The 25,479-nt window shown below is 35.8% G+C and overlaps 1 pseudogene; it reads right to left on the reverse strand.

The window, feature by feature from the left end:
• Window positions 1–13,277: 13,277 nt before the first annotated feature.
• On the reverse strand, window positions 13,278–14,235 carry LOC143600677 (putative carboxylesterase 2 pseudogene; annotated as a pseudogene).
• Between the last annotated feature and the right edge of the window lie 11,244 nt (window positions 14,236–25,479).

Here is a 25,479-nt window from a genome sequence, read left to right on the forward strand (position 1 = left end):
AAGGACAACTCATGGGTCGAAGCCATGCAAGAAGAGTTAGCTCAGTTTAAGAAAATGGAAGTATGGAATTTGGTTGAAAAACCGAAGAATGTGCATGCGATAGGCACGAAATGGGTCTTCAAATGTAAGAGAGATGAGAAAGGGATTGTTATCAGGAACAAGGCGAGGCTGGTTGTTAAAGGCTTTAATCGGCAAGAAGGGATTGATTACAATGAGGTGTTTGCTCCTGTGGCAAGATTGGAGGCCATTCGTTTGTTTTTGGCATTTGCTGCTCATAAGGAGATGAAGGTCTTTCAGTTGGATGTGAAGAGTGCGTTCCTAAATGGTAAAGTCGATGAGGTTGTGTACGTTGAGCAACCTCCGGGTTTTCCTGACCCTGACTTTCCCGATCACGTGTACAAGCTAAGTAAAGCGCTGTATGGACTACATCAGGCACCTCGTGCCTGGTACTCAACGTTATCTGATTACTTGCTTGAGAATGAGTTTGAAAGAGGTAAGATTGATAGCACATTGTTCTTCAAGAGAAAAGGGAGCGACTTACTACTGGTGCAAGTCTACGTGGACGACATTATCTTTGCTGCATCAATGGTCGCCATGTGTCAGGAGTTTGAGGCCGTCATGAAGAAGAGATTTGAAATGAGTGCTATGGGTGAACTAACCTTTTTTTTAGGATTGCAGGTTGATCCGAAGAAAGATGGTATGTTCATTCATCAGACGAAGTATGTTCATGATGTTCTCAAACGCTTCAAGATGGAGGACAACACTCCATATGATACTCCAGTCTGCGTCAATCACAAATTGGGTGCTGATTCAGACAACGATGCAGACGTAGACCCAACCCAATATCGGGCAATTATAGGTTCTTTAATGTACTTAACTGCTTCTAGGCCTGATATAATGTTTGCTGTTTGTCTTTGTGCACGCTTTCAGGCAAACCCAAAAGAATCTCATTTGAAGGGTGCGAAGAGGATACTGCGGTATCTCAAAGGCAAGCCGAAGCTGGGGTTGTGGTACTCGAGAGGAGGAGACTTGGAGCTAGTCGCGTACACAGATTCTGATTATGGAGGGTGCAATCAGAGTCGGAAGTCTACAACTGGTGGATGTCAGTTTCTTGGTGGCAGACTAGTGTCATGGCAATGCAAGAAGCAGACCTCAGTCGCCATTTCAACCTGTGAAGCAGAATACATGGCAGCATCCAACTGCTGCTCCAGGTTCTTTGGATTCAACAACAGTTGCGCGATTATGGTCTGAATTTCTCACTTACTCCTATTTGCATTGATAACACTGCTGCTATCTTAGTAACTAACAATCCCGTAAAGCACAGTAAAACTAAACATATTGACATTCGTCATCACTTTATACGGGATTGTGCTGAGAAGAAACTGATTGTGCTCGAAAAGGTTGATACGCTAGATAATTTCGTTGACATGTTTACGAAAGCGTTTGACAAAACTAGATTTCAAAACCTTGTTGAGCTGAATGGGATGATCAATCCCGAGTAACCCTGCTTTTTGTCTTAGTATTAAAAAAAAAAGAAAAAGAAACGTCACTATCGCTTAGAACAATGTCAGGTTGCCTCAGTTTGAAGGACATGTCTTCGGATATGTTTGGTCCTCATTTCTTCTTGTAGAATATGAGGATAGCCATTAACCAGATGACTGAAAGTGACCGGGGCGGTTTATGATGTGTTTTTATTCTTTCACTGAAAATTAGTCGATCATACTTAATTAGAAGGACAGATACTTGTATGTGGTCGGTCCAGCTGATCCATTGGATCTTCAGGATAGCCGTTTACCTGAAGACTTTGACTTGATCGGGGCGATTGAAGTTAAAAAATTTTTTTAAGGGAGATGAAATTATTTTTCAAGTCTACTACTTCGTAAGAAGTTACTTTACTATGTTTAACAGAAAATTGATCCAACCTTGGAAGGTGATAGATATACTGATTCTGTGTGCTTAACTAGTGAAGTTATTAGGCCTAAAAGACTTTAGAACGGTCATTGTATGTCATTGTAGCTTTTTATGGTGCGTAAAAGTAGAAGTGATACTAACTAAATCTACTCGATTTTATGTGGAGACTCCTTAAGAGTTGTGCATGTCTTCATACATATCTTTCCGAATGATAGGCAGAAAAGCGATTACCCAGTCATACACGAGCCCGTGAGTGTTCTGATTCCCGTAAAGATAACGTGTCAAGAAACTGCAGTGATCCAGATTTGGGACTTGCAGTTGTTTTCTACTTGAAGTTGTGTATATACATGTTAAATAAAAAAAAAATGTTTTCTAGAGTTCATACTGTTAATGATTCTCAATCAAGACGCAAGAAGGTGAACTGGAAGCAGAGTCTAAGATCGAAAAGTAATTACTACTTAATCAGACACTACGGGTCAAGGTCAATTCGGGATGACTTGGGGAAAGCCAAATACGCTTTGAGAATAGATAGGAGACATCATAATCTCTGAGTTGTTGCCCACTTAAGTTTTGAGCTTAATTGAACCTAACTCGTATCACAAAAACGATGAAAACCATTTTAAGTATATAACCTGCTTACAACCTGTTTCTTTATGTCATAATACAGCTGAACACGGATCTGTGTGACAGTCACGTAATTAGTATGATTCCTGTTCGGATCTTTTCTAAAACATGGTAGTCCCTGTCAAGACTGAAATTTGATCCCGTGTACTTTAGTTTAAAAAGTTTTTCTACTTATGCAGTTTCATTATTTTATATGTGGTTACTTGGTCTTGATCGTATCATTTAACGCTTTAAAGGATGTTTTAAAACTTAATTGCAAAGTATAGGGGTCTGTTTTGTAAATACCGGCGAACTTGTTCATAACTTCGCCTGGTATAGGCGAAGTTATCGATAACTTCGCCTGTACTAACTTTGACCCTATATAAAGAAGTTTTAAGGTCAGACTTCATTATTTTCAAAATCTCAGCGAACTTATCTCCGTATAAACTAAGCGAACTTATCGTTATTCAATCTGTGTTAACTTTCTTTCGATTCAATCCGATTTCAAGGTGTGTAGGGTTCTTTTATCGTATAATCTCTGTCTATTGAGGTTAATCATCGGTCGTTTCGACTCGATTAACGACCTCGTTCTTTCGAACCTTAAACACCCGATTTCAAACTTGTTATTACGTGATAGTAATTTACTTGAACGTCTAAAACTTCATAAAATCATGTGTTACGGAGTCCTCGATCTCCAATTTCATCATCTACACGTCGTTTGATACACCTAACTGTTGCCGATTCGAATTCGGCGAAGTTACAGTTTAGGCGAAGTTATCCGTAACTTCGTCTGAGGTTTAACTTCGCCTGTTTATAGATTTTGAAACAGTTTATGAAGCGATGTTGTGGTTAGGCAAAGTTACCATTAACTTCGCCTGGACCTTTTTACTTAACAGTTAACAGACGAAGTTAAAGTTGAAGTGAAGTTGTTTCCCAACTTCGCCCCATCTTTAACTTCGCCTATACAGAATAGATCACAACTTCGCTCATGGTAACAGGCGAACTTGTGATTTGTGTTGACGTGTATCTAACTTAGTCTGTTTGATGCAGATATGGCTGCTGTAGGTGGTGCAGGCGGTGATGACGGTGGTGATAACCAGAGACAGTTCTTCCCGGGTCATAACATGTATATAACATTAGACCCGGAGGCGAGCGGAGTTGATGATTTCCGCGAAATCATCACATTTCTTTTACACTCGCGGATATTCCACGCGATTACAACAACTCTGCCGATATTCTTGCCCAACATTGAGGATTTTTGGCAGACCGTGGAATATGACTGTAGAGTCGAACCCCCGGTGATGCGCGCAACAGTAAACAATCAGATTGTTCAGTTCTCTTCTGAACAAATCCGGGCGACTTTACGTTTTGGAAATGAGACAAGGGATGACCCGACAGAGTTTGTAGCTCCTTTCCGTGATGGAGCGTTTTTGAGGATGGGATACTCTGGTCCCTTGGGGGATACGCAGAGAAGGAAAGGATTTTTGCTTGATCAGTGGCGCTTTCTCATGCATGTCATGATTGTATGCATGTCAGGGAGAAAGGCGGGCACTGATGGCATGGGCGCGACCATGCAGTCTGCGATGACTGCTCTGACTTACAACAAGAGATACAGCTTTAGTCAGATGGTCTTCTATGAGATTGATCGTCAGAGAAGGGCGATGGCGCGTGAGAGATTCATCATGTATCCAAGATTCTTGCAAATGATCTTGAATCATGTTGCTCCTACGCTACCTCAGCGCCGTCCAATCAGATATGTAGAGAGTGTGAACAAAAGAATCTTCGCCCAATGCAGATCTTCAAGTGCGAGGAGCAAACCTGAGCTCCGTCCTCGACATACTCCACTTTTTGGGTACTTGATCAACCCGGGGTATGTGCCTGCTCGAGGGGACGAGTTTAGGGACCCGGCACCACAACAGGCAGGAGCACCTCAAGCTATACCTGCTGCTCCTGTTGTGTCACCGGAGGAGAACGTTGACCTTGACGCAGAGTTTGGCGGTCAAGGATTTTTTGACATGGAGAGGGTAGACCCAGAGGAGAATGTACAGGTCCCGGTTGAACGTGCTTTGGATGTGAATGTTACTAGGGCATCTACAACGGTGGCTGGCTCAGATTCTGATGATGAAGTGGCAGTAGCGAGACAGATTTTGGTAACACATGAACGGACTCATGGGAAGAGAAAGAGAACTGATGATGACAACGAGTCAGATTATGAAGAAGAGGTACAACAGTTAATACGGAGGTCGAGAAGGGAACGGATAGGTGCAGGATCGGGAGTCGGTGAGAGCTCTAGGGTGGTACGTTTCACTCCACCAGCACTATCCGGTATGACAATGGTTCCCTCATCATTACAGGTTACAAGGCCAAGCGCTACGGTTGTTCCCGTGGTGGCTACCTATCTACATTTGGCCTCCCACCCACTACTTTCCAACTTTCGGCTCCTGAGATCGTTTCGTTGCCGCCGCCGACTGTTACTCCAACGGAGGTCGTGGCACAATTTATCGAGTCGACTGTTGTGGCCACTGCAGGGTTATCGGTGACGATACCACCTGCGGTTACGTCTTTGCCTACTTCTGAGGTCCCGGTTACATCGGAAATCCCTCCTCAGTACACTCAAGATATATCACATATGAGGTTCGATTTCGATGCAACCTTATCCGACTCAGACCGAATAGCAGCACTTGAACGGGTCGTGGCAGAACAATCCAGGGTAAATCTTATCCAGACCCAGGCTATTCAACGCCTAGTTGCAGAGAATCAGATGCAGTCGTCCCTGCTGGTAGAACATGGAAAAATCATAGATGCCCTGAAGGAGTTCTTGGCATCTCAGGGGGAGACGAGCTGTAAAGGCGATGAGTTGAGGACGAAGAAGCGCAATGATAGAGACGATGATCCCAATGCATCGAAAGGTGCGGGTGGTGAGTTGCCAAGAACTGTACAAGCTCTTGGGACTTCCACAACTCAGGGGGAGTCGACAACTGCAGCTGGTGGTGATGATGTGGTGGTAGTGGAGGTTGAGGAGATGGATGATGAGTTGGTTGGTGATGATGATGTATTACCAGTGGAAAAGATAGAGAAGATTAGTGAAGAGATTGTGATTGATACAGAGATAGAAGAGGGAGAGATAGTTGAGGAGAATGTAGAACATGACATTCCAGATGTTGAGAAAGCATATATGAGTAAAGAGATGGCAAGTGATGAATCTGAATGGGAAGAGCAGCCTAGATGGAAAGAAGGCTATGCTCGGTGGTTCGTCAAAACGAAGAAACCAGCGGTTCCTACAATGTTTAAGAAGAGTTACAACATTAAAGGTTATGCTGAAGCGAAGAAAGGGATTATTTGCTGGATATATGATGAGCAGTTGAGGCTCTTCGTGATTATAAGATATGACGGTGTTCAGTATTTCAAAAGACTTTTAAGATCACTGAATACACTGCCAGAATGTGAAGTGAAAGACTTAGCCAGATTGGGGTTGATTAACCAAAGTGATGATAATATGGCTAGAGTTATTGGGAAAATTGTGTGGAAAGAGAGTATAAAAGAGAAGAAATTTGAGCTGTTGAAACCACAAAAGGGAAAACTTGTTGAAGACAAGGATAGAGGTTTGAGAGCAGATGGAAAACCTTGGATGATTATGAAGTATAAGCCGATCCGGTGCCTTAAAGAAGTGCCGATAAAACAGATGCCCAAGGATGTGCTCAAAGATCTAAAGTGGTGGTTTGTTGATTGTGAAACAGCTGAAGCAGTGATGGAAGACGAAGATGAACAAGAGCTGCTAAGAGTTTATGATCCGATGCATCTAGTGAACTTGTCGCAAGCTGATCTGCAGGTGCTGAATGAGAAGAAAATCTTTTATATTCCTGCTTGGAAAGACGAAGCGAAGAAATATCAAAGAATTGTATCAGTTTGTGTACGCGAAGGAGTTCATGCTTGAAGATGAAGATGCAAGATTGTTGAAGATTACAAGACACGTGTTTGAAGCTAAAGAGATGAAGCTACTGCCAAGGGGGAGTCTGTTGGTGCATGATGTCAGTAGTTCAGTGTCGAGTGTTTGTAATCGTGTTAGTTAGATTTGAGTTTTGTATGTAAGCGAAGTTGCTAACAAGTTCGCTGATATAGGCGAACTTGTTAGACAAGCGAAGTTAGTGACAACTTCGCCTGAACATGCCAGGCGAAGTTGTCGTGAATATATAGTCTAGGTTACGGCTTAGATTAAATAAGAATTTAAGAGAGTTGATGTTTTGAGAGTTTGTATTCGAGTCAGAGAATTTGTTCTCAGTGATCATAGTATCACGTGTTTACGGTTGAAATACAAGGTGTGTTTGATTATCGTACCGTGTGTTAGCTCGTATCGTTTTCTATACTCGTAACGTCTTACGTAGGGATTCCGCACCTACGTAGAACGCGATATCTCGTGTAGATCCGGCTGGGAACCTACAGTTTTAGGGGCACTAAACACCCCTTATACGCCATGTATATTATACGCAGTGGTGAAGCTTGGACTAAGACATCGGGGGGGGGGGGGGGCGGCCACAAAATGTATACAAAATTTCACAAACGAAGGGGGTCGTGCTCAATTTTTCGGCCGTAAATAGCTAAATTTACACTACGAATAAAAAATTTCGGCCGAAAAAGACTAAATTTTACACTACGTATAAAAAATTTCGGCCGAAAATGGCTAAATTTACACTATGTATAAAAATTTTCGAACGAAATCGGGTAAATTTACACTATTTCGTAAAAAAACAGGGGGGTCGGGGCCATCCCGGGCCCTAACTATCCTCCGCCATTGATTATACGGGGGCTATACCTTGCCCGTATAAGCACCCGTATAGCTCTATACTGGGCGTATAGGGGGCGTCCCTAATAGAACCCTTAAGTTATGCTAGATTTATATCTATACTATAATACATGAGAAAAGGTAAATCAAAACACTTTATTTTAAAAGTTTTACACATGCTAATGTATAAAGTACATGTGTCAATATAAGTAGACTTTTCTTTTAAACACAACTCATCCAAATTACAAGTTTTGAGTTAAGATTCTTTTTGTTTTTTTATTAACTTTTGAGTTATGACGTTTAAGTAGACTTTTCTTTTTGTTCTTTTTGCCCCCCGTATCTTTAATCATATTATATTTTTAATTTAAGTTTTAAACTAGTCTATCTCACCCATGATTTTTAAACGACACTAATTTTTTCATACGTTAATACTTTTTATAAAAAAAAAATTATACCATAAAAACGATCATTTTATTCTCCTTAATTCGAATATGATATTTTTATACTTTCTTCAATTTAAGCAAAGTAATATGTTACGTAAGGTGTTCAATTCCGGTTTTTATGGTTTTTGAAGTTAAACTTGTGAGCCTAACCGTTCGTACCGCTTTTTTGTCGTACAAAACTGAAACTGAACCACTGAAAATTGAAACCAAACTATTACTTACGGTTTGGTTCCGGTTTGGTTTCATAGTTTAAGCTTTGATAATAAATTTTGTTTAAAAAATTATTAATTTAACTGTACCAACAATCCTAAATAAGGATCAACAAAATATGATTTGTTAGAGGATCATAATATGAAGAATGATAATTTTAGCCACACAAATGGAATACCTAGGAGACGAAATAATAACAAGAACATATATTACTACAAATCATACTAAAATTAGGTTAATATAAAGTTGTTCAATTGTATTTTAACTATATCTAAATATATATGACAAAACATATCTAATACTAAATAATAAAAAATATTAAAATGCATTCGACATTAACAGTCTAGTTTGGTTTGTAGGGGAAGATTAGAATTAGAAATTGACAGAAAAGCAAGGATATAGGTTCGTGTGAGTATGCAATAAAAACTATCTATTCTAGTTCAATTATTAGCAATGGGGTTGAATATAAGAGAAATTCTAAAAAATATTTGCTATCTTGAACTATTTTTGTCTTTTCTGAATGATAAAAAAATAGGGTCAAAAGAAAATGCTATTTTGGATTTTTATCAACGATTTGCTTGTGTAGAGGGAGATCTGGTATTTTCTGATCCCTTATCTAAGGATTTACAAAAAAAATTCTTTCAACAAAGATGTGAATTGGGAGGGATTGGTCGACGAAATATGAATCGGAGACTAAACCTTGATATACCCCAGAACAATACATTTTTGTTATGGTTTTCGGTATAAACTGCGAACCAAATCGTTCGCTATGGTTTAAAATTTTTGAAATCGACCGTGAGTGAAAAAATCAATTGTGATCCCACATCGATAGCCTGTTTAATATGTTTCAAGGTTTTAAACTGAACGATAACCATGAACACTCATAATTGTTACATGAATAGCATGGTCTGTGTTCAAACACCCATCGCATCACATGCGCACCTGTCTAGCAGTATATAATGCATCATTGATGGGCAATTAAGGCACCTACTTTTAAGTAATTTACAACTTGTAATGCATAAGGCTGTATGTTGTAGGATAACATGCAAGAGCTAGTTATCGCGCCACGTCACTGTCACATACGCAATGGAGTTTTAACTTAACTAGCGTGTTGTGGGTTAACTTGGTTTAACTTACATCTAAAATAAAAGAAAAAAAAATAAAAAGCAAATAAATATGCGTGTGTTTGAATATTAGTGGTGAGTTTGGAGTGGACCCCATCTACCAGGGGGGGATGGCTTCGCTATTGACATAGCGATGGAAGGCAAAAGAGGGCTAGGCGCCAACATGATGATCGTGTTGTTGTGGTATGGCGACGTTACGTATTGCTGATTGGACCCATAATGCTTTTTTTTTGTTACCACAACGAAGAACCTAAGATACATTTTATATAGCATGTAAGATAGTGGCAAGCTTGTCAATTAGAAAACATGCCTATAAATAGTTATAACATTCCCCCATCCTCAACTTTACTCAACTTTTATAAATTTAAGAAATAGTTACAAACTTGGACCTTCATTTTTACCCATACACTCCTTTTACTTTTAATTGTAATCCAACTTCTCACCAACGATTTTCCAACGACCGTAACTTTTTCAATAGTTAATCCTTTTTTTAAAGCACTATAAAAATGAGCATTTTATTGTCTTTAATTTGGGTATGGTATTGATATAATTTTTTTCAATTAAAAAAATAACATGTTTCATATGGGTGTTCACAATTCGGGTTGAATGGTTTCTAAGTTAGACCGTGAGCCAAACCATTGGTTCGATTTTTTTTTCATTAAAAACTGAAACAGAACCTTTAGAAAACTTAAACTGAATCGTTATTAATGGTTTGGTTTCACGCATTGAGCTTTAATAATAAGTTTACCGTCAGGTTCGGTTTTATATGGCTAATTTTAGGTATAAACCGTAAACCAAACTATTTGCTATAGTTTGAACATTTAGAAATCGGCTGACCAAAAGTGATGATTGATTTAAGCGTTTTCAAGGTTTCAAACAAACCTTAAACATCCATAATTGTTATATTTACACGATAACAAGGATTTTTGTTCTGTGCCACAACACGCAGGCACCGGTCTAATATGTTTAAACATTAAAACCTTCACTTAAAATGTCAGTTTGGAAACTAATTTTTGAAAATAAAGCATTAACCCAATGGGCTGAAGTGGCTAAGCCCATCAGCTACTAGCCATCAAACAAACAAGCCACAAGTACAGCCCAAGATACACGTGTTAACTGATATAAAAGTAACTAACGACATTTACCAGAATTCTTATCCGGTTTGTATTTCTCTTTATTATTTGATAATTAAAAAAATTCAATTACAATAGAGAGTCGGGTAAGGGGGCAATAAGTTGCGTCACAACCCCCATTTGCATGACAAATTCGATCCTACTGAAAACAAAGTTACAGTTCTTTGACGTCAATATGCTAATGTGCATGACCCGCTGAACTCTTATAAAAAATGTAACAACATCTAAGTCAAATGACCCAAATGTATTAAAAGCAAAACCTTCACATGCATCATATTTTCAAAACCCTCATCTTTCATGCGTCAATCCTTCTATCATTTTCACATCAATATTGCCTTTATATTTAATTATTAAGTATTTATTTTATTATAATTTAAATGTGTCTTTAATTTCCGTGTGTTCGATAGAAACTTCGCATTTTCAACTTGTGAGGGTTCAAAACCATTGATGACAAATAACAAAGAAGACGTGTTAAAAAAAAGCAACTTACTATAACTTGCGCTTAACAGTGAATTGTATTTAAATTCCAAAAAGCTTTTAACATTACAAAAGTCTTGATATTAAGTTTCAATGTATCAACAATCAACTTCATAAAATATGTAACGCTTGCAATATGATAGGTAATCCTTAGAGCGGATTAGGCTCCAAGCAATAGAGAGAAATGAGAGAATACGTTGGCACAATTTTCTTTCTTTCTTTCATTATGCAAAACAGAATTTAAACATAATGGATTGACCACCCATGATCCTTATTTTATGCCACTACCACTAAACATGCAACCACTAAGTTAGGAACATGAAAATCATGCAAGACTAGGCAACAAACTAATTAAAGAACAATAAATAAAACAATAAACGATGTCTTCATGTCTAGAAACGGGCTGGCCTATTAATCTCTCGTTTGGGCCGAGCCTGCTGTTGGGCTGGATCTGGTGTAGTGCAAAAGGTAAAACACACCATGCATAAATTTATAAGATTTTAGGGGTAATCTGGACTTTTCCACCTCTTCTTCTACGTTAACAACAAATATTTGATTCCAAAATATTTACAAGTATAGTCCTTTAACTTTAATCATATTTTGTCAATATATATAATAGTTACACATTTACCCCTTATTCTAAAATTAACTACCCCTACGACTTTTAAACGGTCATAACTTTTTCCATGTTAATATTTCTTCAAAATAAAATACATCATAAAAATGAGCATTTTATGCTCTTTAATTTGAGTATGGTATTGTTATATATATATTTTTTTAATTTTAAAAACTTAATGTGTTATGTGATTACCAGTTAGGACCGGTAAACGGGCCCGGTCGAGAGGGTACGGGCCATGGGTCAGAAATGGTTAAGAACAAAACACGCGATACACAAAAAAGGTTAATTTGCTTCAGGTTTGGTTGAGACTGGTTACACGTGTAACCACACCGGATGCACGCTCGATGTCATGTTACACACATGCCGATGCGAGGTCAAGTGCGTACTAAAACCGGTTACGCGTTTGATGTTGTGTTTCCACACATACCGCACCCAGTTAGTATATATAATGCATGAGAGATAGGCAAAGTAAGAATGTTGATTTTAATAGTTTTACTACTTATAAAGAATATAGTATAAGCTTAAAGAGGAGAAAAAAGATCATTGTGACATTAAATATGTGTCTTTCCATTTTATTTAAATTAGTTACCATTTTTATCTTTTAACTTTAATTATCTTCAGTAAATTTAAATTTTTTTACATGATTGTAAGAAGGATTTGTGACCACACAAAAAACCCATAAAATAAATTTAAAAAAACTAAAACGTTTCCCCCATCATTCCCGTTAAAAAAAATGACGAAAAGACATAATGCTGAGATCAAAGGCACAGTGAAGAAAATGAACAAAAGACACAATTATAACTAAAAAAAGACACAACAGCTCGCAAAATATAACACAAATGCTGCACAAAATATAACACAACGATATTAATATAACACAATATCAATAAATAAAGAAACAATGTTAAGGAAAAATGACACAATCAACGCCGAAATAAACATAAAACATAATGATAAACAAAAATACATAATGATATTTTTCACTCAACATTGTGTTTTTTTAGAACAAGAAAGATGGTGGAAATATTTTTATGTTTTTACTTTTTTTGTTTTTTTATTAAATTTTGAGTTATAATTTTTTATTATTTTTTATTTTTTAAGGGTTTTTCTTATGTAGCTACAAATCCTTCTTATCTTTCTTATTTTTGCCCTCTATGTAGAATAGCTTGACCCTCAATTTGACAACTTTATTTAAAATTCTTATTATTTCCTTATCTTTGAATATATTATGATATATATATATATAAAAACTGACTTACCTTTGCGACACTTAATTTTGTCGACATTTTAAAAATTTTGCTTAATATCGACTTATCAATTATAATATACAAGTCTACTATGCATCGATGTACAAGTTGTTGATTTTTTATAGCTGCAAGTTTGTTGTCTTTTTTTTAGTCAAGGTTTTTTTAACACAAAAGGATCAAATTACAATATAGAGATGGGTAAACTGGCAACAAGCTTCGTCGCCACCCTCTTTCGAATGGCAAACCTAATCTTACTAAAAACAAAATTATTGTTATTTGGCGTCGATAAGTTACCGTGCACGTCTATAAATTATAGTTGCTGATTACGTAAAACATTTAATGCATACGCTGTAAAGAAACTTGCTTCCTTCAATCTAGCAGTTAACTAGGCTTCATCAATTTCTTTTCCTCAAACCACCCTTCTTTGACCATATGATCATAATATCCGTTTTTTTAATTTGATATCTTAAAATGATCATTCTAAGGCTTGTTACTAGATTTAATTATGTATTTATATGATAAGATTAAAACTTTGTCGTCGCCGCAACATGTTGCGGGCTTACTGCTAGTTTGAAATACATGACCCCTACTTCACATACATTTACCATACTTCACTTAACACAATTCAAACATGTAAATGACTCCACAATGAAAACCTCATTGATTTAAACTTTTATTTATTTCATTGCTTATTATAAAAAGCCAATACAAAGCACACAAACATCATTGATTAAGCCCGATTGTTGATGAAGTTACAAACTCTTGTACGCAAGGTACAAGCACTCTCATCATAAGGGTTAAATAGGAAATACACATGGTTCTCCCCTTGATCCTCAATCACCTCTATGTCTCCTGTCCAACCATTTTTACCCAAAATACCCTTGTACTGCAACCCCCTGTCTTTCAAAATATCCAACTCGGCCACATAAACAAGAACCCTGGAGCATCCAAGACCCGACACTTTCGGATCCTTATCCGGGTTAATCCACTGGTCATCCGACCCACTTGTTCCCGGATAGGCAAGCTTCCATAGATCGGGAATCAGCGCGAAAAACGGGTTATCCGCTTCCGACCCGATCGGTTCTGTCCCCCAAAAATACGGGTGGAGCAGAGCAATCCCCTGAAGATTCACCACGTTCCCACCCGGGTTTTCCGACCCGACCCGGATTGCCATGTGATGGGCGATCGTACCACCGGCGCTGTCGCCGGCGATGTACACGTTTCCGAGATCGGCGTACTCGTTGATCCACGCCTCCGGTCCATTTCCGGTAGCGTGTTCCGCGACCCACTTGATTGCTTCCCATGAGTCGTCGAAACACGCCGGAACGGGATGCTCCGGCGCCGTACGGTAGTCGACGGAAACAATGAAGGCGTTGGATTCCGCCGCGATGAGGTTTAAGAAGGTGTGGTACTTTAGCGAGGCAGCGGTTTCGATGATGAATGCGCCGCCGTGGAAGTAGATTAAGAGAGGGCGTTTTTGGCCGGCGGGAATTTGGGGTTTGTAAAGGCGGACGGAGAGTGGGGTGTCCGGTTGGATAAGGACGTCTTTGGAATGAACGCCGGAGGAAGGGTCGATGCCGGGTGGGACGGTATCGGCGCCGGCGAGTTTTTCGCAGCGGCCGTCTTTGTATACTCGGATGAATCCGGGGATTTCTACGACGATTTGATCAGCTGAGGAGTCCATGTTGGGAATGGATGCTGTATAGTTGGTGCAAGTTTTGGTTGGTTTATATTGATTGATTTTTTTTTGTTCGGAAATAAAAATAGTTATTTCTCGTTAAATTCAAAACGATAACAATAAAGTGGTATGTAAACGAGCAACAAGCTGCGCCGCAACCCTCTTTTGAATTGAAAAACCAATTCTACTAAAAACAAAGCGTTGGGTCGTAGGAGATGAAAAAGTACTATAAACGACACGCTTAACCCTGTTTAGAAAATTCACAGCCTTCGGGGCCAGAAACCCAAATGTATCAAACGCAAAGAGGAGAAATACATGTTGATTTTCTAAACAGGCTTTCTCGTGTTTGGCAACTTTCCCGATTCGGCCTTCAACGCAGACTGACCCACAACAAATCCCCGGTCCCTGCCCAACAAGAGGAGACACTCCTCTAAGGTCCTCGCAAGCGTGTTTCCCCCCTGCCCACCCAAACACAAGAATATCAGCCGGTCGTAATGTGGACCTCCCTTCGAGCGGATCCGTAAGAAAGTTAACAGGGGCCTCCCTTTTAGCAGAGATCCCTGCCCGTTTAAGAACATCACACAGAACATCCCTAACCAAATAATGTCTGTATTTAAAACCAGGCAATTCTTTGCAATGCACCGCATTGTCATCAAAGGAATCCAAACAGACTTTGCGGCAAACTGAACTAGGCTCATCAATCGAAAACATAGGGATCATTAGCCGGTGTCACACCCCAACTTAGGGCCTATGAATATGACCAATAGTTGGTACATATTTTGTAAATGTATCAGAGTTATGGGTTAATTTTAGCGAAAGACTTAAAAGTTTAATATAATATTAATTTACATTGAAAATTACTTGGGAATTAAATACCCAAGTTTGAAGTTATTCAAAATATTGTTTTATCAAATATTACAAGGATTTATATATTAAAACTGAGCCACCAAATGCGCGAACTTCTATCTCCGGGATGACTCTAATCCTTGTATTTAATATCCATCAAACTTAATTACCTGCAAGTGGGATTAAAATACGTCAGCTATGTGCTGGTGAATCGTTATGACTCTAAAAGCATATATAAATAACAATCATAATACACTTATAGTTTTCTTGACAAGCTCAGCGGATATATTACTATACCCTGTATATGTAACACTGCCCTACACACACACAAGTCTTCGAGCCACGTAGCCCATACCGGAGAAACTATATATGACCATTAGCCCGCGGCCACGTAGCCTTTGACTGTTTAAGCTTAACGGTTATGTTTGGATCCAGACAAATGTGTATTCGGTCTGAGTTGGTTTATTCTCTAATTTGTATTATGTTTTAGAGATCACGTAATCTCATGCAAATAGTTGACTGACTCAATAAGACAAACAACCTGTCTATCTTATAGAGTATAAATATGTTTGACTGTTTATAAAGGCTTAACGTATTCACTTGAATCGATGATATGATTGTTTGAAAACCTTTCTTGATTGGAAATGATTGTCAACCTATGAACAAATAGGTTTGAATGATCACCTTAATGGTGTTTCTTGATTAGACTGCAGACTTTAAGTCTGGTTTTAACCTTGATTAGGTTTGTGAATGTTTTGAAATCATGATTGTATTTGTGTGACGTTTGATATAGCATGCTTTAGCCTAATAGGTTTTATCACGTTGGCAAACTTCTCCAGGTAAGTAAACGGGTCCCGCGGTTGATTGGGATGTGTACGAATTACTTACCTTAGGCAAGAAGAGTCTACTAATGATATCCCCCTTCCAGTTACTACATGCCCGTAAAAATATAATTTTGTATAACATTATATTTATAAAATAATGTTGATTGAAATCTGTTTGTGAATGCTTTTGAAAATACTTTCAGGGTTAAAGGGCATAGCCTTGAGTGAGTCTAAGCTTAATATGATATAATTGAGAATAACTTATACTTAAATTCTACCTTAGTAGGTGCTTGAACTACTTATGCTAAGGCAGAACGATTGCTTAGTTGGCAGAACTTCGCTCCAAACTCGCTTAACTGTTCTACAGCTCGCTAACCTTTCAATACTTGCTCAAATTTCACGAAAACGGACCTCGGGACTCCTCGGCAAAGCTAACACGCTTCCCAACACTAAGTGCGTGTTTAAGAGTGTGATTTTGGATGAAATGGGCTGAGCCCGTGGCTGCCCTATTTATAGGCGTTTTCATGCATCTTCGCGATACGCGAAGATGTAGCCTAGTCTGTTCGCGATACGCGAAGTTGCAATGACGGCGCCGCAAAATCAACCCCGTGCTGCCACGTGTCGCCACGTCATTGGATAACGTTGAAGTGTGTGCCAACATCTTCGCGATATGCGAAACGGTTATGCCTTGCATATTCGCGATACGCGAAGATGCAAAATTTTTGTTTCAGTCCCTCTACTTCCATAATTGACATTTTTAGTCCTTTGACTTTCAAGTTTGGCACTTTTAGCCCAAAATTTGATCGAAAATTTCGCGGTGTTACAGCTGGTACTTGAGGATAGCCCGGTACTCCAACCCCGACATGTGTTGGCTTAATCCTTCAATAGGGATTACCGTTAGAAAATCCTAAGCCCGAGAAGCTCGAAGGCATTCAAGCACCGCTTTTTGGCGAGGAGATAGATGAAACTTCGCTTCTAAACTCTGGACGATTCCACTAAATAAGTCACTCGCCAAAGCATGTTGGGCTTTAAGGGGGGCAATGTCCTTATTAGAAAACCTGCTAAGATCAAAATTGGGATGGTGATGATTTTTGTTTTTTTCTAGTTTAATTTTCAAACTTGCATGGTATCAGAGCATTCACATTTATTTATCAAAATGGTTTTTTTTATAACTTATTTATCAAAATAGAAATTTAAAAAAAAAGTTAAATTTTTCTCACCTAACGTTATTTGAAAATTCAATTTCATAATTTAATATTTCTTTTAAAGTTAGCGTAAGCCCGACTAAGACATAATATGATAGCCAAAGTAGCGCAACGGAGCTCATGGCCGGCTGGAGGGTGGCGCCGGTCGGACCGTCGGCCGGGGCCAAAACTTTTTGTATCTATATTTTTTATATATACATTTAAAAATATAAACTTAGATAAAATGAATTGCTCTTTACCATCTTAAAATTATTGGACCCGAAATTCTTTTTTATCCAAAATCCATTTAATCATGTTTAAATTATTGGGCCCAAGCTAAAACTAAAAACTAAAAAAAATAAATAAAAACCTGATGCAAAATAAAAAAAGGCGGTCGATTGAAATTTCTCTTTGTTTCCTTCCTTCTTTACGAATGTTGAACAACGACCAACCTAGCCGACCACCACTGTTGTTTCCTTGTTAACCACCAGGCTCCTCCACGGTTGACCAAGCTTGTCATCAGGGACCAAGCTATTTTTTTCCAATGTTAGGAAAGTTTCACAAATCATTGGTTAATCGTTAGTTATTACGGTATTTTTTTAATAATATATTTTTCAATGTTTATTGTTATAACATTAAGCCTCGTTTAAAAAAATTAGCTTATATATTTCTTTACTCGTTAAGGCTATGGGCCTCTTTATTTCGACTCGGACGAGGTATTCAAATCCTCGGAGACAGCCCTGACGGAGCTCTCCAAATTGGAAAATGTAGTTGCCTTACACACAAATTTACATAAATTTTATGTTTGTCTAAAATTTAACTTTTATTTCAAAATTAAAATGAACTACCAAATTGTTACATTATATGATAACGAATAACACAAAGAGTTCAATATTATTTCTGCTGCTGTTGTTATTATAAGTGATTCTTTCATTTAGATTTTAAAAAGACAACAAAAGAAAATGAAAACGAGTTACAAGGTTCAAATACGAAAACGACAAAATAAGGTGCATTGGCCATTTATGTTGATTTGTTTGTTTCTTTTCATTTAACTAAATTATTGTATTTAGTAGGGATGAGATTGGATCGTATTCGTATTTGTATCTGTATCTAAAAGTGTTCGTATTGAAAACCAGTAAATTTGGGTATCCATATCTGTATCCGAATTTTATAATACGGGTACGGGTACTTTGGGTAAGATACTTACTTTGGTATAACTTTTTTCTTCTTTTAAAAATATCTCCACTAAACTTTGTATAGATACCGGTACGGTGCCGACAATCAATTGTCTGTAATACCAAAACCAAAACCGTAATACCACAAGCAAAACACAATACCAAAATTATAAATGAAACAAATCAACCATAATATCTAAAAAAATCCATTCATGGTGGCTGACTGGCTGTTACTAGCTATTGATTGGAAGAAGATGAATAAGAGAAGAGAACTAGGGCTTGATTGGTTTGATTAGAACTGTTAGTACTTAGTATCTTGATTATCAATAATTTTGAAAAGTCTGCTTGAAGCCTTGAGTCATAATAAAAATACGGATAGAGTTATTAGTTTGGAAATCCCAATAGAAAACCCTACATAGTTCTAATGGGTACCAAGTACCCGTAATACCCGTATCAGTACCCAATAGTACCCGTAATACCCGTATTAGTACCCAATAGTACCCGCACATAAAATTAGTAAATCTGGGTACCTCGTACCGAATAGACAGATACGAATACAGATATAGGTACCAATATGGGTATGGTTACGAGTATTCATGAAAAAATATCATCCCTAGTATTTAGCATTAAATGATGAGCTTTTGTCCAATAAGATTAAAAGCAATACAGAATGTTTTTAAAAATACATATTTTGATAAATAAGTTTGAAATAACTCATTTTAATAAATACTTTCTATCACTCACTTGTGGCATAGTGATAAGAGGCTTGGGTTCTCCAGTGGAGACCCAAGTTCGATTCCCGCTTGTGTCATTTTGGATGGATAATGGCAGTAATGGATTTGAGCTAGACCCTATGCAAAGATTGTCAGTTCGAACCGTGAGCCTACCCGGGTTTTCATTCATATTTTATGCCAGAGAGTTCTGTTATTGTGGTGGCACAACGACTGTCAAGTGACAGTCGGCGGTATGGTTTCTTGAGGGAATGGTCAAGCCAAACTCTGAAGCCAGCGTGAACCCGGTTAAGGCAACATAGTCTGGCCAGAGCGGGGCAATGTGGCTCTCCAAATTTAAAGAGTGCGGTAGCCTAAATACAAAAAAAATAATCGTTATAAAAAATAAATACTTTCTTCCACCAACCCCTGTTTTAGAAAGAAAGAAAACTTCACTAAAATTCCTATTACATTCGTATCTTTTAACAAAAAATACGCAGTTTTTATAAATATTCCATATCCAATTCCTCATAAAAATGAAACTTAATAAAACTGTATATTTTCATTGTAATTTGAGCATATTTTATGTGCTCTTAAATGGTTTTAATTGACTAATTAAAATCTTAAATATACCGTCTTTGTTTATCATGTGCTATTTTTATTATACAATAAATAAAGAGACATTTACATATTTCTTCTTTTTAAACTTTGAAATTACATATTTTCTTAAATTATGTTTAAAAAACATTGTACATTTTGCATTAAAAATTTGTATTTTGAAGAAATATGCAATTTCAAAGATTTAAAAAGAAAAAATATGTAAAAATCTCATAAATAAATAAAACAAAACCTAAAATCAACAACTTTTAAACTTTGAAAAACATAGAATCGAGAAAAAGACCTTGAAATTCTGTCATAAATTTTAGATTTAAAATTATATATATTGATGCACATGGTTTTGGTTGTGCCGGAATGTGTACCAGAAATTGATAGAAGCTTCGTACCAAACCAATTAATTAGCAAAATTCCACGTTGACCAAACTTTTAGGACGCGTTTGTTTCACAAACTTTTTTTTAAAAGATTTGGAATTGAAACTGGAATTGAAATTGGAATGGAATGAATGTTTGAAAATCCCTATTATGTGTTTGGTTGGTTAATATATATTGGAATTGAAATCTTCTTCATTCTCGGGGGGTTTTTTTTTCTTTGAAGAACGAGGACAACGAAGAAAACGCTTTAGTTTTTTAAAATTTTTCGTTTTTGATTTATATTTTGAGTTATTATTTTTTTATTAATTTTTTTGGGAGGGTTTTTATTTAATAAAAACCCCTCCAAAAAAATTCAAAAAAATTAATAAAAAAATCATAACTCAAAATATAAATTAAAAAAGAAAAATGTAAAAAAACTAAAACATTTCCGCCTGTACTCTCGTTCTTCAAAAAAAAAAAAACCCGACCCGAAACCCGTTTTGACCCGTTCCGACCTTGACCCATTCCGACCCAGACCCGTTCTGACCCGAACCTTTTGATCCTAACCCGTTCCGACCGAACCAAAACAACCTTTTTTTTAGTTGACCCGTTTCGACCCAACTCAACCCATTTGCCACCCCTAGTACTGATTATGGTTAATAAAACAATCCTTTATTTTCCATAACAATTCTTATAAAATAGGTGGGGTTTTAAAATCCCATTAAATGTGAGATTTGATGGGAAACGTTTTAGTTTTTTTTTTTTCGTTTTTGATTTATATTTTGAGTTATGATTTTTTTATTAATTTTTTTGAATTTTTTTGGAGGGTTTTTTGAATTTAGTTATGATTTTTTGTTACATGTAATATATGTTGTAACATTTAATATAAAACATCGAAACATCAAAAAAAAATGTTTTGTTATTTTTTAACATTTTTTTACTAATTTTTATATATGTTTTCAGGAGAGAGAAAAAGTTATATTTATATTTACATTTTTTATTCACTTTAATTGTGTACCACAAGATTTAAACATTAATTAAAAACATATAGTTGAGAATGGGTTTCTAGAGTTTTCACAACTCAAGTGGGTTTTCATTTTATATTTAGCCAATATATATATATATATATATATATATATATATATATATAGGATTAGGTTCATTTAAGAAGTGATTTTTATAGCGAGAAGTGATCTCAACCATTAGATTATTAATCAATGGTTGAAAATGTATTGCATTTATTGTAATTAATGAAATTTGAGAAAAAAATAAAATAAATAAATAAAAGGGTTCTATAGGTAGATTAAAATAATTCATCATTTATTTATTTATTTTTTAATCTATTCCTAAATAAAAGTCTAAAGCATTAATATTTAGACTTTATGATTTATAAGTTACTTTTTATTTATACCACAAGATCTCCTTTAGTTAGTATGGATTTATTTTGTTTCTTTTTTTACTAGTTTCATTTACCATGAAATAATTGATGCATTTCGAATACCAGTTTATCAACTAATATAACCAAGTAACAAATTATGTTATGTTTTAATTTTTTTTTAATCTATGATTAATTCGCTCGTCATAATATTTCAAATTTAACCATAACTAAAATTATGTTCAACTTTATACCGAATTCGTAAAACCACCTGCATATTACATAAAATGATTCTACACACGATAAAATTTACACGTATATAATTCGAGATACCACATAACCGGTACATATATGAACCTACACACGCTAAAATTTACACATACACAATTTAAAATACCACTTACACAGTATATATATGAACCTACAGAAGATAAAAATTACGAATACACAATACGAAATGTTATCTACACAACCCATATATGAACCTGCATAACACATAAATGATCCACATGTTATAAACTTTACACGTACAAAGTTCGAAATACCACCTACACAGTACACATATGAACTTACACATGACAAAATTTACACATACACAATTCGAAATACCACCTCCATAGTACATATATGAAGCTACACACAATAAAGTTTACACATACACAATTCAAAATACCACTTACACAGTACAAATAAACTCTTTTTTTATATTAAACTACATATAATAAATAGCGGATCATGCTAATAACTTATAATTATAAAATTTTCACATACAGTAATGTCTAGCTTAATGAAATAAATAAAATAGTAAAAATTATATTGACACTATGACCATTGATTAAGCATAAAAAATGAAACCGTAAAATACCACTTACATAGTACAAAATAAACTCTTTTTTTATATATATTAAACTACATATAATAAATAGCGGATCATGCTAATAATCTACAATTATAAAATTTCACATACACTAATGTCTAATTTAATGAAAGAAATAAAATAGTAAAAATTATATATGACACTATGACCAATGATTAAGCATAAAAAATGAAACCGCTAAATGCATTAACGTATAGCTTAAAAAGGGCTACATTACAAAAAACATATGCACCCCTTTTAATTATAAATATGTCATAAACATGTGTTTGTATTTACGAGTTTGCCATTTCTTTTGTTGACCATTGATTAAACAAATCAATGGTTCAGATTCTCTTCTCGCACTTCTCGCTATAATATCATTTCTCGCAAGATCCATCCCATACACACACACACACACACACATACACACATATATATATAATATTATAATTTTATTATCCATTTATCCTAATTCCTAAACCAGTAAACCCTAACCAGTACGACTTCCAATCTTCCATCATTCACTCATTCCCTCTATATCACCACTTTCTCAGCCGTCGGCCCGTCACCACTCACCCGTCGATGCTTCCTCTGCCGCCGCCCCTCTCTGGACAAACCCCTCTCTGCCAGCCGGTGTTTGAAACACTTCTTGTCAGCGCCTCCGTCGCTCGCTGGTGCTACATCCATTGCCAGAATTTGTTAAATATGTGTTTCTAAACAGAACTTATCGTGTATAATCGTGTTTTATCATGTATACCAGATATTAACAGGTTTGTGTTCGTGTTTAGGATACAAGTACACGATAAGTTTTCGTGTCGTGTACAGGTATACCCATTTTGTGTTCATGTCTTATCGTGTACGGGTATTGTCACACCTTGCCATGGGGGCCTGGTCGTTTTATGGACAAATTGGTACCAAGCGTAAACAGCGGAATATTATTGACAAAAATAAGTTACAACATTTGCACTAAGTATTTAAGACAATGTGTAACTACACAACTATCTCTCTTCTGACACTACTGAAGTCCCATGGTAGGTTCTACTAATCTTCTTGGCATCTAATCTTCACTGTTCATGTTCGACATATGTCTATATCCTTAGGCATTCTCGTTATAATGCTAATCCAAATTGCCATCCACATAGTACCTGAATACATGCTAAAAAGCGTCAACTAACAAGTTGGTGAGTTCGTGAGTTTAGCTCACATAAACATTATAAAAGTGTTAAAGTTTGCGTGTATGTAAGCATAAAGCATAGTGCACGTCAATCAAGTCCACAATCAATCCTGCATTCGATCATAAGCCTCTCCTCGACTTATAACCGAACGGCATCCGTCCCTGATTATTACTCTGCCAAGAAATAATCCAAGTCTTGATAAACATCACACCATAAGTAAAACCAGCATGTATCCAGCATAAAAAGTTTAAGTAAAAATAGCAACACGAAACTCACCTCAGTCCGTATGTTATATGTTTAAATGAACGACAATCTATGAGCTTGCAACGATGCTAGACACCACCAAGTAAGCCTAGTATGTATATAACAATAAGTAATTTGACAACAATGTTATTTTTTATTGGCGTTGCCGTTCGATTGAGCTCTTCGGGTATGTTTAAGTGTTATGACTTACTGTCGATCGTTAATTGTTAAGTTAAGTATCCCCATGTTAACTAATCATATGTCAACCCTTAGCTAAACTAATATCGGTTCTAATAACATTCCCTAGTATTAAATATGAGTCAACTTCATATGTACGCTAACCAAAGTACTAGGTTCTAAGCAATTAAAGTTCCTTTTTTTAGGAAAGTTCATATATATGTTTATAGCATCTACGTCAAGCAATTGGTCATATAACTCATGTATAACAAGTGAGAATTATAATGTACGCCTTGAAAGTTTTGACAAAGTGAATATTTTTAGCAAGTTTGGTTATCCGTAAATTTTCAGATGTAGAACTACCATAGCCTATCACAATTTACTAACACCAACAGCCATAATATTTTTATTAGGAAAAAAGAAACATGTCTTTATTTCATAAAGGCCGACAATGCCGATTATTGCCGCTATTGTCGGTTTCACGTGTAACAACTTATAATTATGTTTTCGTAAACCAAAACCTTTTATCTTATGACTCCTCATTTATATTGGCACATAATAAAAATATTAGTGTAAGTTCTGGAAATTCTAGCAAGTTTCAATTGTAAGGTTTTGGTCCCTGTACTTCGTTTAAGCGGCAAAACGCATTAACTGAAGTATAGAAATTTCACCAAATGTTTTCAAATAAATCATAATTAAAATATAAATAAATTTTATAAAAAATAACTTAGCAAAACATTATAAGCGTTTCCGCTTTTATATTTTATAAAATCCTTTGTTCGGTTCGTGTCGGTTTAACCAGATCTCTCTCGTTTAATTGTCGTTTCTTGCAAAATAAGGCAATGCAAATTATTTTATATAACTATGATAAAACATTTCTTGTAAATTTTCTGTAAGGAGACATCACTTCATATGTTTTCATTTTCAAACATCTGTTTTGTGATTAAAAACACAAATAACGCGTAAACGCGTATCATTTTGTTTTAAAAATAAATTGTTATATTTTATTATGACGGAAGCGCTTCAAATAATAAATTCAAAGTTATAATAGTTATCTTGAATTTTAGTTTGAAATCCATAGTTTAAAACAAAGTTTGGTTATAAGACCGACTAACCGTTCGGTTTAAAGTTATCGTTTAAGCAATTATGTTTTATTTAAATTGTTTTAAATATAACATTTTCTAATTAATATTTCCTGTAAAAGTTATAATTTTATATGTTAGTATTATTTAGACTAATTTGGTGACGAATGAGATCGATAAAATATTTGTTTAACGATTTAACCGAGATAACATTGTAAAACATTTTACCGTTATTGTTTTTATAAAACGAGTTTATGAGACTTATATTTCATTCTTATAAAATATTCAAGTTATGCATAATATTGTAATAGTTACATTCTTAACATTAATGATATGGGCTAACTTATATATAAAATATAATAACTATTTCCTACACTTTTGGATAACTTAAGAGTTGTTTTTATTAGAAAAAATCACCTAATTGGTTCATATTTAGATTTTATTGGTTTCAAGAGACAGCGAGCTAAACGAATATATTGATTTATCTTATGTGCTCATACTTAAACGATGTATTTTTTATGCCGTACGGAATAATTATTATGTTATAAAAGTATAAAGTTTTCATAAAAATATAACAGTCTATATGCATAGTTAGTTTATGTAGGAAAATTTTATTATATAAAATGAAAATAAAGAAA

This window comes from Bidens hawaiensis, unplaced genomic scaffold, assembly GCF_021521415.1.
Source record: "Bidens hawaiensis isolate Kalapana, Puna unplaced genomic scaffold, B.hawaiensis_p1.1 tig00001960_1, whole genome shotgun sequence".
Taxonomy (NCBI): domain Eukaryota; kingdom Viridiplantae; phylum Streptophyta; class Magnoliopsida; order Asterales; family Asteraceae; genus Bidens; species Bidens hawaiensis.